This window comes from Acanthopagrus latus, chromosome 8 (assembly GCF_904848185.1).
Source record: "Acanthopagrus latus isolate v.2019 chromosome 8, fAcaLat1.1, whole genome shotgun sequence".
Lineage (NCBI taxonomy): Eukaryota > Metazoa > Chordata > Actinopteri > Spariformes > Sparidae > Acanthopagrus > Acanthopagrus latus.
The window spans coordinates 30,188,418-30,202,946 of record NC_051046.1 but is presented as its reverse complement, the minus strand read 5'-3'; the positions used below and the strand labels follow the sequence as shown (position 1 = coordinate 30,202,946).

General features: G+C 41.1%; 1 protein-coding gene across 1 annotated transcript in view; it reads right to left on the bottom strand.

Moving 5' to 3' along the window:
• The window catches only part of kiaa0513 (KIAA0513 ortholog), a 56,248-nt gene extending 46,011 nt beyond the window's left edge, over positions 1 to 10,237 (bottom strand). The window contains exon 1 of the mRNA XM_037106905.1: positions 10,048 to 10,237. The gene's annotated coding sequence lies outside the window, so the exon portion shown is untranslated. The remainder of the gene's footprint in view (positions 1 to 10,047) is intronic.
• Between the last annotated feature and the right edge of the window lie 4,292 nt (positions 10,238 to 14,529).

Below are 14,529 nucleotides of genomic sequence, written 5' to 3'. Positions count from 1 at the left end.
GTAGCATACTTGAAAGTATACTAATTCAATACTTCTTTGGACTAAATTGGAACATTTTTAGTTTATAAAAGTATACTTTATAAGGTCATTTTAAATGTCCCATATTATACTGTTTTTCATCAATTTCACACAGCTGTCAGAGGTCCAACAACTCTGTTTTCGATATGCATTGCCCCAAACCCATCCATGGTCCTGAATTTCAGATGTCTTAAATGTCGCTCTACTGAGCTGTCCTAACAGCAGTCTGTTTCTGTGCCTGCACCTTTAAATGCTAATCAGCTCTGTCTGTCAACTTGGAGAGCCCTTCCTGCTATGTCACTCTCAGGGAGGGGAAGCCCCTTGCGTTAGCTGTAGCATGCCTTAATGTTTACGGTGGATGTATATATGTATCGCTATGGCTCTAAGAGATTTTTTGGTTACCATACCAGTTTGACCCGGAATCGGACCCAGAAGGAGAGGCTCCTGAAGACCCTAACCCTAACCCTGATTTACAGCTGAGTTCACCAAACTCGTAGGCAACTGTAAAACTATCAAACTGTGGCGATACTTATCGGTAGTCTGGGTGCGGTTGCTGGGTCCTGGACTGATCCTTTTACGAGGGTCAGTGTGGAGGCAAAGCCAGCTTTGCAGTCCGATGTGAAGTGGTTAGCACACACATACAAGCTAATATGAACCGCAGCTGGCACGTTGTTGTTAAAATATGAAACACAACCACAGTCTCTTCTGTTGTTATTGTTTCAAAAGTGTTGGAGCTTCTTAAAAATGATGTTCACTGCCGTTTCTCATTCAAGTCGATCATATTTACTGATTTAAACACGGAAACACAGTTACAAGCAAGGAAAAACAACAACGGCGACATAAAAGTACGAGTATAAAAAAAAAACGGAAAAAACAAAAAACGTCACTTAGCAACAATAACATTCTTTTTTAGCAACTAACGTCTTAACGCTACACTGGCGGAAGACAACACAACACATTCTTATTTCAAAATAAAAGCATTTGTTGAAAAATATTTAGTTTTTACCAACCAGGAAGTGAGCAGGTGCGAGTGGCTGGGGTTCAGAGGCATCTTCATGAACATATGAGAGGGGCCTGGAGTTCAACTCAGCTTTCACCTCCATAAGTATGGTTGTTAACTCAAAACTTAAAGATGCTTTCCCCAGGATCTTCCTTAAACATGTTTGTACAGACCTCACAAGTCTCTCCCAGAAGCCACCCCACCAAGCTGCTCTCTCAGGAATGAACTTCCATGTGACTCCTGTATCAGAGAAAAACTCTGTGAGCTCTGATCCTTTCAATGACTTCCAAAGTTCTCCAAGTCTTGGTCTGCTCTTTTCAATGTTTTGGCATTGTCTGAATAAATGATCTTATATAGCCCTCGTCTAGCAATAAATCTCTTTAAAAGAAAATTTTCAATAGTCTGGTCTGACACTAACTCTAGATGCACTAGATTTTACATACAGTGGACCTGCAAAATCTACACCAGTTACTTCAAAGGGCGGAAACTCTCTGACTCTGTCTCTGGGTAATGGAGCTGTCACTTGCTTTGCTGGTTTCACCTTTAACCTTATACAGATGTAACAACGTGATACCACCCACATAACTAGCTGTCTCCCTTTTAGAACCCAGTATCTCTCCCTCATCTGAAGTAGAGTATCCCTGACTCCAGAATGCATGACTCTCTCATGGCAGTGCTGAACTAGTAGCTCAGAGTATCTGTGGTTTGCAGGTAGCACATATGGGTGTTGCTCCCTGAAGCTGAAATCAGAGTGCTGTAACCTGCCTCCTACACTAATGAGCCCATTTTCATCTAAGAATGGCTACAAGTCTTTGATTTTAGAATCTCTGCTGATGTTCTGACCTGATGCCTGCTGACTGAATTCTTGGCTAAAACTCTGCTCTTGTGTCATCTTCACCCAGTACACTTCTGCTGCAGTGAGCTCCTGAGAAGTTAGCTCTCCCTGAGACTTTTGACTGGATCTAGCATTAGCTATGAACCTATTTACCCATATAGTTATTCTTAGTATTTTCTTTAATCTGCTGTACTTGTTTAGGTCTAACAGTGGATCAGCTAGTTCAGTGCTGGTGAGCTGTACTGCTGACTGATACTTGGACCTGAGCTCAGAGCTCACCTCATCTGCAACAAAGTCCTCATCTATGCCTTCAGCTTCATCAGTAGACAGCAGCGAGGAAGGGCCTATCCACCACAGCTGGCTCTGGATGAGGTTGTCAACACTCTGGCCTCTGGTGGGTAAATCAGCTGGGTTGTTTTTTTTGCTGCAGTGGGACCATCGCTCTGGGTTTGTCAGACTCTGTATCTCACTCGGTTTGACACAAAAGGTTTCCATTTTTGTGCTGTGCTGTGTATCCAATGGAAGACAATCATTAAATCTGTCCACATGTGCAGGTGATTCTTCTCCATGTTTAGTAGCTCCTATCAGCGCACCCATAAGCTCCAGGCGTGGTAAAGTCATTTTCTTTAAGGGTGCTACAAAACATGTTACAATGTCTCCGTCTTTGTTTGGTCCTTGCAGGTACGCAACAGCACTGTATGCCTTCTCACTGGCATCACAAAAGATGTGCAGTTTCAATGTCTGTGACTTTGGCTGGATTTCAATGTGGTACCATCTTGGAATAGCTACAAGGTGTAGCCTTGGTAGCTCTGCACACCACTGATCCCATTTTTCAGCCAAATCTGTGGGTAACTGTTCATCCCAACTGATTCCTCTCTCCCACAGTTCTTGCAACGGGCATTTTACCCGTATGGTAAATGGAGTGAGGAATCTTATAGGGTCAAAGATACCCGCTTCTCTTTGTGTTTTCTTTGCCCTTTACGATGTCTAGAAGTCCCTTCAAGTCAAACACAAACTCATCTTTCTCTGATCTCCACACTAATCCCAGCACTTTTAGCACATTTCCACCAGCATCTGTCTCTTTTGCGTGCTCCACTTCATGTTGTGTCCACTTGACTCTCAAATCTGGTGAATTTGTCACCCATTTGCACAGGTTCATCCCAGCACGGGACAGGATCTCTTCTGCTGTGGTGGAAACTGAAAAGGGTTCATCAACATCACTTGAGCTGGAGATGAAATCATCAACGTAGAGAGAATCTCTCAGTGCCTCCACCACCCTGGGCTGCTGACTTTCTTACTGTGCTATGTGTTATCTTATAGTGGCAGCTAGCAGAAATGGACTGGGTGACACTCCAAACACTACTTTACTCATTCTCATAATGCGCAGCTCATCTTCACAGTTCTTGTTTGGAGGTCCATGGAGCCACAGGGATCTAACAGCATCCTTATCTTTCTCTGCTAGAGCTATCTGTAGGAATGCCTTAGTGATGTCTGCAGGAAAGGCTATCTGGTGTAATCTGAATTTGATTAGCACGTCTAGCAGATTTGGATTAAGGTTTGACCCAGTCAGTAAACAGTCATGTAGGGAGGGGCAACCTGATGATGCATCAAACACTACTCTCAGTTTTGTTGTCGCTTTAGCTTCTTGGAGAACTGCATTATGTGGCATGTAGTATTTCACAGTCTCTGGATGTTCTTCTGCTGTGGTGTTCCCAGTTACATCCTCACAGATGCCTTGCTGTAGATAATCTGTGATGACGTCATTGTATCTGTAGTACAGTGTTGCATCCATCTTTAGTCTCCTCTTGAGGCTTTCAAACCATCCTCTTGCAACTGTGAAGTTGTCTGGGAGTGCTGGTTTGTCATGTCGTCATTTAAACTCAACTTCATAGTGACCATTTTTGTAAGGTACAGTCTGTTCAAAGTTCTGTAGAGCCTCGGTTTCTGCTGGGCTCTGGGTCTTTTCGCTAACTATGCCCAGTGACTCCACATCCCAGAAGGCATGTAACTGCTCTGAGATCTTTGTGTCCTCTTCTAGACTGATGTGCATGCAGGTGGTGTCGGTTACACTGGATGAAATAGGCCCCTGCAGAGCCCACCCAAAGCTGCTTTCTATGGCAACAAGTGATTCTGTGATTCTCTGGACCTTGCCAGATACCACTTGCCAGTAATAGTCAGGTCCTATTAGCAGTGACAGTTCTGCATCATCAGGACCGTCCAGTGGAAAATCAGCCAGCTGCAGACCCTTTTTCTTTCGCTCCTCTTGGATGGGTTCGCTGGGAACCTTTATCACTGCTGTACACATTTGAGGGGTTTCCACTGCCTCAATCTCTATTTTTCTGTTGTGTGCTCCACACGTTTTGCAGTGATAACATTACCTTGACAATGTTGCGCTGTACTGTCACAGGCGTAGCAAATCCAAAGGTGTGCAGATGCAGTGTCTCTTTCCCTAGCACTGGTAATCCCAGAGCTTTCACCACACCTTCATAAATAAAGCTTCTTTGGCTGCCTCCATCCAGCAGACAGCGTACGATTTTTCTTCCTGCAGGGGCCTCTGTCCATGCTTTCACCGTCTGGAGCAGCACTGTACTCTGTGTGTTAGCTTTTGGTTTTGCTGTGTTGGACACAGAGGATACAACAGCCTCCGTACTACCACTGTTCACACTTGTTTGGGGGTTATTTTGGTCACACACTGACTGGTGATGTCTGCGTCCACATAAAGTGCAAACACTTTTAACTTTACAGAATTTTGCCATGTGTTTTGGACCCAGGCACACGTAGCATCTTCCCAGCTCCCTTAATTTTTTTTGCAAGCTGGCACAGAACTGTCAGGGCAATATTCTGGTTTGTGGTTGGGACTGTCACAATAGATGCAGGTCTGTGGTGCTATGCTCGCTGTGTGCAGTGCAGTAGCTGAGGGCAAACTCTTTGGTTTTCTGTAAGAAGAGGGTGCTGGTTTACAGACAGGGATATTATTTGGTGGAATGTCCCTTTGTGTGTTACCTGGTCTGGTCAGTTGAAGTGCTCTTTCTCGACTTTGAACCTCATTCTGAGCGAAATGAATGAGCTCAGGCACTTTCCATTCACCATTTGGGTCTGACTTGCATGTGTAGGCTAGTGCTATGCTGAAACATCTGATGATCTTTTAACAGGAGCAAGGTTCAACAGTTTGGACATATGTGCACTAATTACAATGTCTTTTCTTCCAAAACGGTTCTGTAGTAATTCCACTGCTACATCACAATTCCCATCAGTCATGCATTAGTCCAGCTACAGCTCTTGCTGCTGTTCCAGTCAGATAGGATCTCAGGTAGGTGAACTTCTCCCTCTTACACAGTGCGTCATTCTCATGAATAGCCGTTTCATACTGGGACCAGAATTCTTGCCACTGGCTTACATCTCCGTCGTAATTTTCTATCACCAGCTTCGGCAGTTTAACAGTCTGTCTGCTTTCTGATCTTATTGTGCCAGAGCTTGCGCCACTCATCCGCTCACTCATCCGCTCACTCACGGGGTCCCGCGTCATCCTCATGAGCCTGTCGACCCGGGCTTTCAGTGTGATGATGCTGTCCTGGTAGTCCTGAGTGGTCGCGATCTCCACCTCCAGTTCGTCCATCGGCGTTTCATCCTCGATGCCGTTGTCCAAGTCTGGCAACGTTCCCTCCTTGATCACCAAAACCGACAGCATTTCACAGAGTTTGTCACAGTCGGGTCCATCCTTCCTCACCTCTTCCTCCATACGAGTCAAAAGTTTCGTTGTGGAGGTGCGGATCGTCTTTCATTTCCTTTTTAACCACTTGCAGTGCTTGGCCATCTCCGCTGTTAATGACAGGTTCAACGGTAGCTCCAATTTCATAACGTTCACAGTCTTTCAGTCTTGAAATCCCGGGTTTCGGCACCAAAAAATGTTGTTTCAAAAGTGTTGGAGCTTCTTATAAAATGATGTTCACTGCCGTTTCTCATTCAAGCCGATGATATTTACTGATTTAAACACAGAAACACTGTTACAAGTAAGGAAAAACAACAACGGCGACATAAAAGTACGAGGAGGAAAAAAAAAAAGAAATCGAAAAAACAGATCCATTACTTAGCAACAATAACATTCTTTTTTAGCAACTAACGTCTAAATGCTACACTGGCGGAAGACAACACAACACATCCTTATTTCAAAATAAAAGCATTTGTTATTGTAACCTATTATCCTAATCATCAGAAAAATATTTACAACAGTTGTTCTGTAGCTGGGACAGAATATAGGCACTGATGTTGATTTTTACAACCAATAACAGAGTCATTTGCATGTCTAGCTCTGAGCAACGACATTGCAAAACACTGCTGTCTCACTGCTGGACACACCGAACTTCACCTCTGGGAAGAACATCCGCTTTCGGATATCTCCAATCACCGCGCAGAGGAAGCGGGACTATGATAATGACTCCTTTCGTTAAGTAACAACAGGAGCAGAATCTGAACAGCCTGTAGGAGCGCTGTGTTACCACTGGGTGGGCTGCAGAGACCATGCAGGAATCGCTTGTTTTCCTCATTCTGGGAGTTGGCACGCTCAGAGAGGACCAGCTTATATATGTGGAGACCAGAGAAAACGTGTTTTTCATAATATGGGACCTCTAAGTGCACTCATCTATATACTACAGTGTACTAAGTATATACTTAGTACACTGTAGTATATAGATGAGTATAGGGTGCATAAATATAAATGAGCCAGATTGGTCAAAAGACATGGCCGCCAGGGACCGACGCGCAATGGGCGGTGATTAGAAATGACTGACAATAAATCCCACACCCTTTGTCCTATCATCACAAAACTTGGTGAGTATGTTCAAAACAGGACTGGTAATCTGCTTACCAAAGCATGTTGAGCTCAACCTATAGGGGGCGCTATAAATACCATTAGCATGTAGCTGAAAACCCAATTTGGAGAAATCTGGGGCTTATCATGGCTATGTGTCGCACAGAGCTTTGAGGAACATGGCGGTCGATGTCATTGACTGCGGATGATGAGGGTCAGGGTGGCCGGTTTGGGGCGAAAGGGGTTAGAACCCGCAGATTGCCGCTTGCGGCTATATTTATTATTATTTGTTGTCTGCCGCTTGAGCTCATATTCCCATGAGCTGGAATGGGCCAGAAACTTGAAACTTGGCTCAATGATTGGAAATGATGTGCATCAACTTTTATTAAAATATGAGCCCAGTCAGTCAGATGACAGTGCTGTAAGGCTTGGGAAGGCCACGCCCCTCACATCCTAAGTCTGATTGACTTGAAATTTGACACACAAGTCCAGCTCCATGTGCTCTACAAAAAAGCCTCTTGGAGCATGAAGCTCTCCCTACCTAGATTTTTTTTTTACCAATTTGCATAATGTGAAAAACAGTAAAATGAATAGAACTTTTGAAAGATTGACTCTATCAACACCAAATTTGGCATATGCCTTCGGGGGATGAAAAAACACATGTCTACCATAAATGAGCCAGATTGGTCAAAAAACTTGGCTGCCAGGGACCCATGTATTTTTGCAATGGGTGGGGCTTAGAAATGATTGGCCATAAATCCCACACCCTTTGTTCTATCATCGCAAAACATCACAAAAGTCTGTCTGTCTGTCTGCCTGTCTGCCTGTCTGTCTAATGATGCACAGTATATTTTGTCACTGAGCAGATCCTGCTAAAATATGACAAAATCATTTGATTGTAAGAAAGTGATATACAGGCTGAGATGATATAGGTTTTGCATTGTGACAAGATGTTTTTTTTACCCTTAATGATTTTTATTCTATTTTATTACCAGCACAAGGACGCTTGGCACGAGAGAATATGTCAGCTGTTGACTCTATTGAAGACAATGAAGAACCATCTTCCAGATCAGCCTTCAGAGATCCTCCTGATGGACTAGCAACTGAACTACATGGCAATGCTGAGTATCATCCATTTCAATCATTTGAGGAAGCTCTCTTATGTGGAGGATTGGACATATGATGATGGACATGTGTTCAGTGAGGGATTTAAAGAGGGTTTGAGTGAGGAGTGTGCAGAAGAGTCAAATTTCAAGGACACAACAGACAAACCATTATATGACAATGCATCAATAACTGTGGCAGAGTGCCTTTTGCTTTAAGTGATTTGCTTAAAATGCTCAAGTTGCTTTGTCCCAATAGTCTGAATACAGACTGCTTAAACAGTGTACAGATGTTCAATTTTTTTCCCCCCAGTCTGCATAATCTCCTATTGTACTGCATAAATATTACAGTAACTGTTTTTGGTCATTAGAAGGTGAACCGTTAGAATGTCTGTGTTGTGGGACCTGTGTGTCAGAAGAAAGATCCTCATCCTTCATAGAGGTTCCAATTGAGGCTCAAATAAGGTCATTGTTTCTTAAGCCAGGTTTTCAGGAGAAGCTTAATTTTAGATTAAGCAGAAAGAAGGCAGGTCCCAACAACATTGAAGATATATATGATGCCGAAGTTTACAAACAGCTTGTAGATGGGGGTGGTCCTCTGAGTGACCCTTAAAACATCTCAATTACTTGGAACACAGATGGGGTACCTATTTTCAAATCGTCCAAGATTTTAGTGTGGCCTTTTTATTGTATCATCAATGAATTGAGCATCATGGAAAGCACAAAAACAGAGAATATGATATTTGCTGGATTTTGGTATGGGGATTCAAAACCATCCATGGTTACATTTCTTAAACCACTAAGTGACACACTGAGTAAACTTTCAGACAATGGAATTATTGTGCAACCTGCAAAGTTGACATCTGAACCATTTGTGTGTAAAGTCAACACAGTCTCACTCCCAGCTCGTCAAAAACCGACGCTTGGTCAGGGCCCTTCGGCGTCAGTTTCTGGCGCACAAGGTCTCCCTAAGCCTCATAATCCGACGCAGCGGGCTTTCAATTGATTCTAATGTAATTCCATCCGCGTCGATATTTGACTCTGAGAGCCAGTGCTCCAGCCTTCCATTCACGTCAATTCATTAACCCGACCGCGTCACTTAAAGATGCTGAGGGCATCAGTCCCATTGGTTAACTGAGGACCTGACACACGGAAGTACTGTCCGTTTTCACGTTAACGGTGATTTTCACAATGATATCCGCAACATTTCTAAAGGCAGAAACACCATTGTGTCCTTGTTAGTTACACAACATTAGTGGGTTGATTTCCTGGACATCAATTTTCGTGTTTTTCCCTTCGATTCTGAGAAAGAAAGAGTTGTTTGCAAGTGTTGGAGTGTAGGCAATACACTACCCATAATCCTCAGCTACCGTTGCTATAGAGACGACGCCAGTCAGCTTTGCTTGACAAAATCGTTTTAACTGTTCATTTCAAAATTAAATAGAATGTGAATGTGAACTGATTTAAAGTGATTAATAGTTAAACATCAAAATATATTACTGTCCCACATCGGCTGCATCCTACAATGTGGGCTCCAAAAAATAATATGTTGTAAAAATTTTCTTACTGGCGCAGTATGGCAGCAGACAGTATGCTAGTGTGAGTTTTTTTCTGTCTGTACCGCGGTGTGACTTTGTGTATTGACATAAACAATAATAAAATTTTATTAAGCAGTTAGTTATTGCTAAATACACATGTAATGCTGCAATGGGCTGAGACAGACAATAAAAGCAGCAGGAAATCAGTAACCAATCACTGGATGCTGATATTATGTATACTGTAGACTAACTGGAATGACTGCCATACAGTGCAATCATTTTTTTTTTAAATCAGCTTAATATGCAATGGCAAATATAACAATACTAATAAAGTTTTGAATGAAATGTCTATTTTGTAGCATGGGAACTTGTCATTAACGTGTCAATTTGAAGACTTTTTGAGAGTTATTGTTTTAGTGTGTATCTTAACATTATCAGTGCCTTTTGTTTCTATAGGAGATGCAGCTAACTAGTGCAATTGTACTTAAACAGTTCTGGCCCTTCAGATAAAGCCATTTTTAGCAACTACTACATTGTTAATACTGTACGTTAGTAAGCTAGCTAGCCAAGCAAAAAGCTTTCAAATGAACACACGTTGCAAAAGGCAAAATGTTACAGAGGATGTTCTCCTGAAGTTTCTCACTCTCTCTCTCTTTAACAAAGTGCTCTTAACGAGATATTTCATTTTTGTTATGCTTGTATTTTTGTCGACATTATATTGATTAGGAGAGTTCATGACAACTTACCTGGGTCTGGCGAGAGTCAGTTAAGGATGTTCCAGAGTCCCGACATGAATCACGTTTACTACGACTCCCAAGGTGCACTGCGATTAAAGCATCCAATCACCGAGCTTTAAAGCTGCTGACCTATCGCTTACAGCAAGCTGAAGCTAAAGGTTGATGTTTTTAGACACCGATTTAATTATTAATCACTTTTGATTAGTTCACACTCATAATCTGTTTCATTTTGAAATAAATTATTTTAAAATGATTTTGCCAAGCAAAGCTGACTGGCATCGTCTCTATAGCAACGGTAGCTGAGGATTATGGGTAGTGTATTGCCTACAGCTATCCAACACTTGCAAACAACTCTTTCTTTCTCAGAATCGAAGGGAAAAACACGAAAATTGATGTCCAGGAAATCAACCCACTAATGTTGTGTAACTAACAAGGACACAATGGTGTTTCTGCCTTTAGAAATGTTGTGGATATCATTGTGAAAATCACCGTTAACGTGAAAACGGACAGTACTTCCGTGTGTCAGGTCCTCAGTTAACCAATGGGACTGATGCCCTCAGCATCTTTAAGCGACGCGGTCGGGTTAATGAATTGACGTGAATGGAAGGCTGGAGCACTGGCTCTCAGAGTCAAATATCGACGCGGATGGAATTACATTAGAATCAATTGAAAGCCCGCTGCGTCGGATTATGAGGCTTAGGGAGACCTTGTGCGCCAGAAACTGACGCCGAAGGGCCCTGACCAAGCGTCGGTTTTTGACGAGCTGGGAGTGAGACTGTGTTGGTAAAGTAGTGCTCACCATTGCTGGAACATGTCACTTGCCTGCTAAAGCATTAGTCCTTTATTCAGTGCAATACAATGGGAAATTTGGATGTCATAAATGTGAGCAGCCAGGAGAGACTGAGGACAGGGGAAAGGGGACATGTCCATGCATTTCCATACAATATAGAGATCCAAAAGGGCTACAATTGAAAAGTTTGCTCTTGATATGAAAATACGGGTGAAGGGTCCCTGTTGGCTTAGCAAACTTAAAAGTTATAACCTTATCAAAGGCACTGCCGTAGATTATATGCACTTGTCAGCCCTTCAACATGGCAAAAAATGCCAAAGAATGGATAAACTCATTTCTAAATTTATTTGGCATAGAAAGAGACCCAGGATAAGACTTAAAATTCTTCTTCTGCCAAAGGAAAAGGGGGGTCTAGGCCTTCCAAATCTCCAATATTATTATCGGGCTGCACAGTTAAATGCAGTTGTGGCATGGATCAAAAATGATCAGGAAACTGGGTGGGCCCAGATTGAACAGAGTACAACTAGGGGTATATCTTTATCAATACTGCCCTTTATTAACATGAAATCTGTTAATAGTGCTAATTGAAAATGAATGGATAAAACATTAAAGGTTTGGACAATAGTTAGAAAAAAGCTTGGAGGTCCATTAGCGCCATGCCAATTGTGGGTAACATGGAATTTCTTCCCTCAGTATGGGATAGAGGATTTAGAAGATGGGCAGATAAAGGTCTTAACACAATCAATTCACTATTCAGTGGAACAGAGTTCAAATCATTTACTCAGCTTCAGGAGCAATGTCAGCTTCCTTCCAATGACCTGTATAGATATTTTCAAATAAGGTACTATACAAAAAATCACAAAGAAAGGGAGTTGCTTAGTAAAAACCCAAATAATATTGAGGATTATTTTATTACTTTGGTGGAAAAACACCTCACAATCAAAAACATGTTTCACATATATATAAAAGACTTTTAAATGATACCCAGCAAAATACTGAAAGTATTAAGGGAAAATGGGAATTGGAATTAAATGTTATAATTACAGACAATGTATGGGAAGAGCTGTGTATAAATTGTCATAAAGGACCTAATAGTCAGTTATGAGAGAATTCGACTGGAAATTAAAAATAAGGCATTTCAATACACCACTCATAATTTCAAGCTATGTGAAAGAACCTAATGTGGAATTGTGTTGGAGAAAATGTGGAAACATTGGAGACCATTCTCATATCTTTTGGGACTGCCCAGTAATCCAAGAATTCTGGAGGAAAGTCAAGGAAGAAACTGACAAGACCTTACAAGTGAATTCCCCATTGGACCCACTGATATTCCTGCTGGGAGCTATACCTCTGGAGACATATAGTTCAGATCAAAGATACATGTTACAGACACTTTCACTGTTTGCTAAGAAAATGATAACTGTTAATTGGAAGGATCCAAGCCTACAACTGAAAATGGACACTTTTGAACAACGGTGGAACTGCATTACTCTCTATTTTGAGGACTAGTGGAGGAATACGGGTTATTATAAGACTATCGTGTATCTCTGGGATTGATATTGTACTGCTGTTACTCCCTTTGGCGCAAATAATTATTTCCCGTGCGATTTCTCTTTGTATTATTTCTATTGCATTTTATTTACTTGCATTTCAATTCATAAGGTCCTATGTCAGTGAATGTTTTGTTTTGAGGAAAAATGGAAAAATAAAAAGTTAAAAAAAAAAAAAAAAAAGCCAAAGAATTTGACAGGCGATTTCAGGATATTTCTCCTCCATTCTCAACTCGATACCCTCCATCAGTGGCATCTCACAGAATGTTTTTTAAAGCATCAGAATATCGGGATCTTTTGATCTTCTATGGACCTGTTGTTTTCCATGGAATTCTTGCAATACTGTTCTACAATCACTTCCTTCTACTAACTGAAGCCATTTTCATTTTGTTGATGGAATCCATATCAATTGAACAGATTGATCATGCAGAGAATCTACTGTGCATTTGTTCTCAAATGGCTAATCTCTATGGTGAATGATACGAAACTGCAAATGTACACCTTCTCGTGCACCTAGCAGACAGTGTCAGGGCCCTTGGTCCATTATGGACTTGTTCATGTTTCCATTTTGAAGACAAGAATGGCTATCTGTTAAGGCTCATACATGCCACTCAAAATATACCTATGCAGATGGTTCATGCAGTCAAACCATAAAGCCAGGGAATGCCATAGCTGAATTTTACAGACAGATGACTAAAGATGATAGTTTCTGTCAAGAAAACAATGATTTGTCTAGGACTAAACTATATAAAAACAGTAAGGATCTTTCATATGGCACAAGTTAAGAGAAATTATCTCACATCAAAACACTATGGGAAAGGCAATAGAAGAAATAAGTTTACAGTTGTTTTTTTTACAAAAGGACAAACAAAGTATGGACAGATTGAGTTCTTCTTTACCTCAGAACAATCATGTGCCAAATGGGCCCTCGTTCATGAATTCAAAGGTGCAGGTTTTTCTTTGCTGCAAGACAGTGTAACAAATGCTACATGCAATCATATTGTTCCCCTATTGGACACCTCTGCCAATACAGTAGTTTCCTTGAATCATATATTGGGTAAAGTTGTATCCTTGACTTGACATCTATACTGGCATTGTGTTTGCAGCTCATTTCCTAAACACACTTGAAAATTTTTAACCCATTAAGACCTCAACTGGCCTAACAAGCCACAAATCTAATGATTAATCATTGAAATAACATGCTCTGAAAATGCACATGGCCCGCCCATCTGACCATGAATGCTTTGTAGAACTGGAAGGCATCTCAAAGGGATATTCCAGTGAAAGTTTAATCCATGGTCTAACACATGGTGACACAGAGAGAGTAAGTAAGATCTAGAAAGTTCACAGATTTTAAAAAGTCTCAAGGTGTCTTTTCAGCACATGATGGCTGTTTGTGTTAATTTGTAATGAATGAGTTATATGACTTGTGTAAGAAATCCACACATTTTGTAAGTTCAACATTATGTAAATAAACCATATATCTCGTAAGATATTTGCCTGAATTGATTACTTACTTACTTCTAAAATATAGTATAAATATAATAAGAGACAGCTGTGAGAGGATTTAGAGAACTCGCACAGTGCTCACTGTGAGACTTATTTCTCAGGAGAGACATTGAGACAGTGACAGTGACATTTTTTTAGTCAGATAACCTCAAAAATAAATGAGCTATCACACAAATATCCTAACTCTTATGTAATCTTAGGTGGCAACTAAATGACTGTCCTGATGATGCAATAGACAGATTTCCCCCCAAACCATGTCAGTCTTTTCTGAACTACAATATAGCTTTGAAACTTTGCTCAGATCTCTCCCTGACCGACACAAGGCGTTTTTTTCACCTAGATATACAGGATTTTACATGGTAAGAGTAAGAGTAACCTTTCATCTACATCCAGGATTGATCTTTTTTTAGTTTCTTCCTCTGCACTTCAGTATGTGAAATATGTCACCATTCTTTTGCTCCATTGTCAGATCATAAGAAAATCACTCTGAAATTAGGGGGCTCACAGAATACAACTAAATTACAGGTTAGGATACTGGAAATTTAATAATGCCCTTCTCAAAGACAATTGCTTTAATGATAGTATAAAAAGTCATGCGGACAATGAATCTACACAAAAATGAGAATACTTCAAGTTTATGAC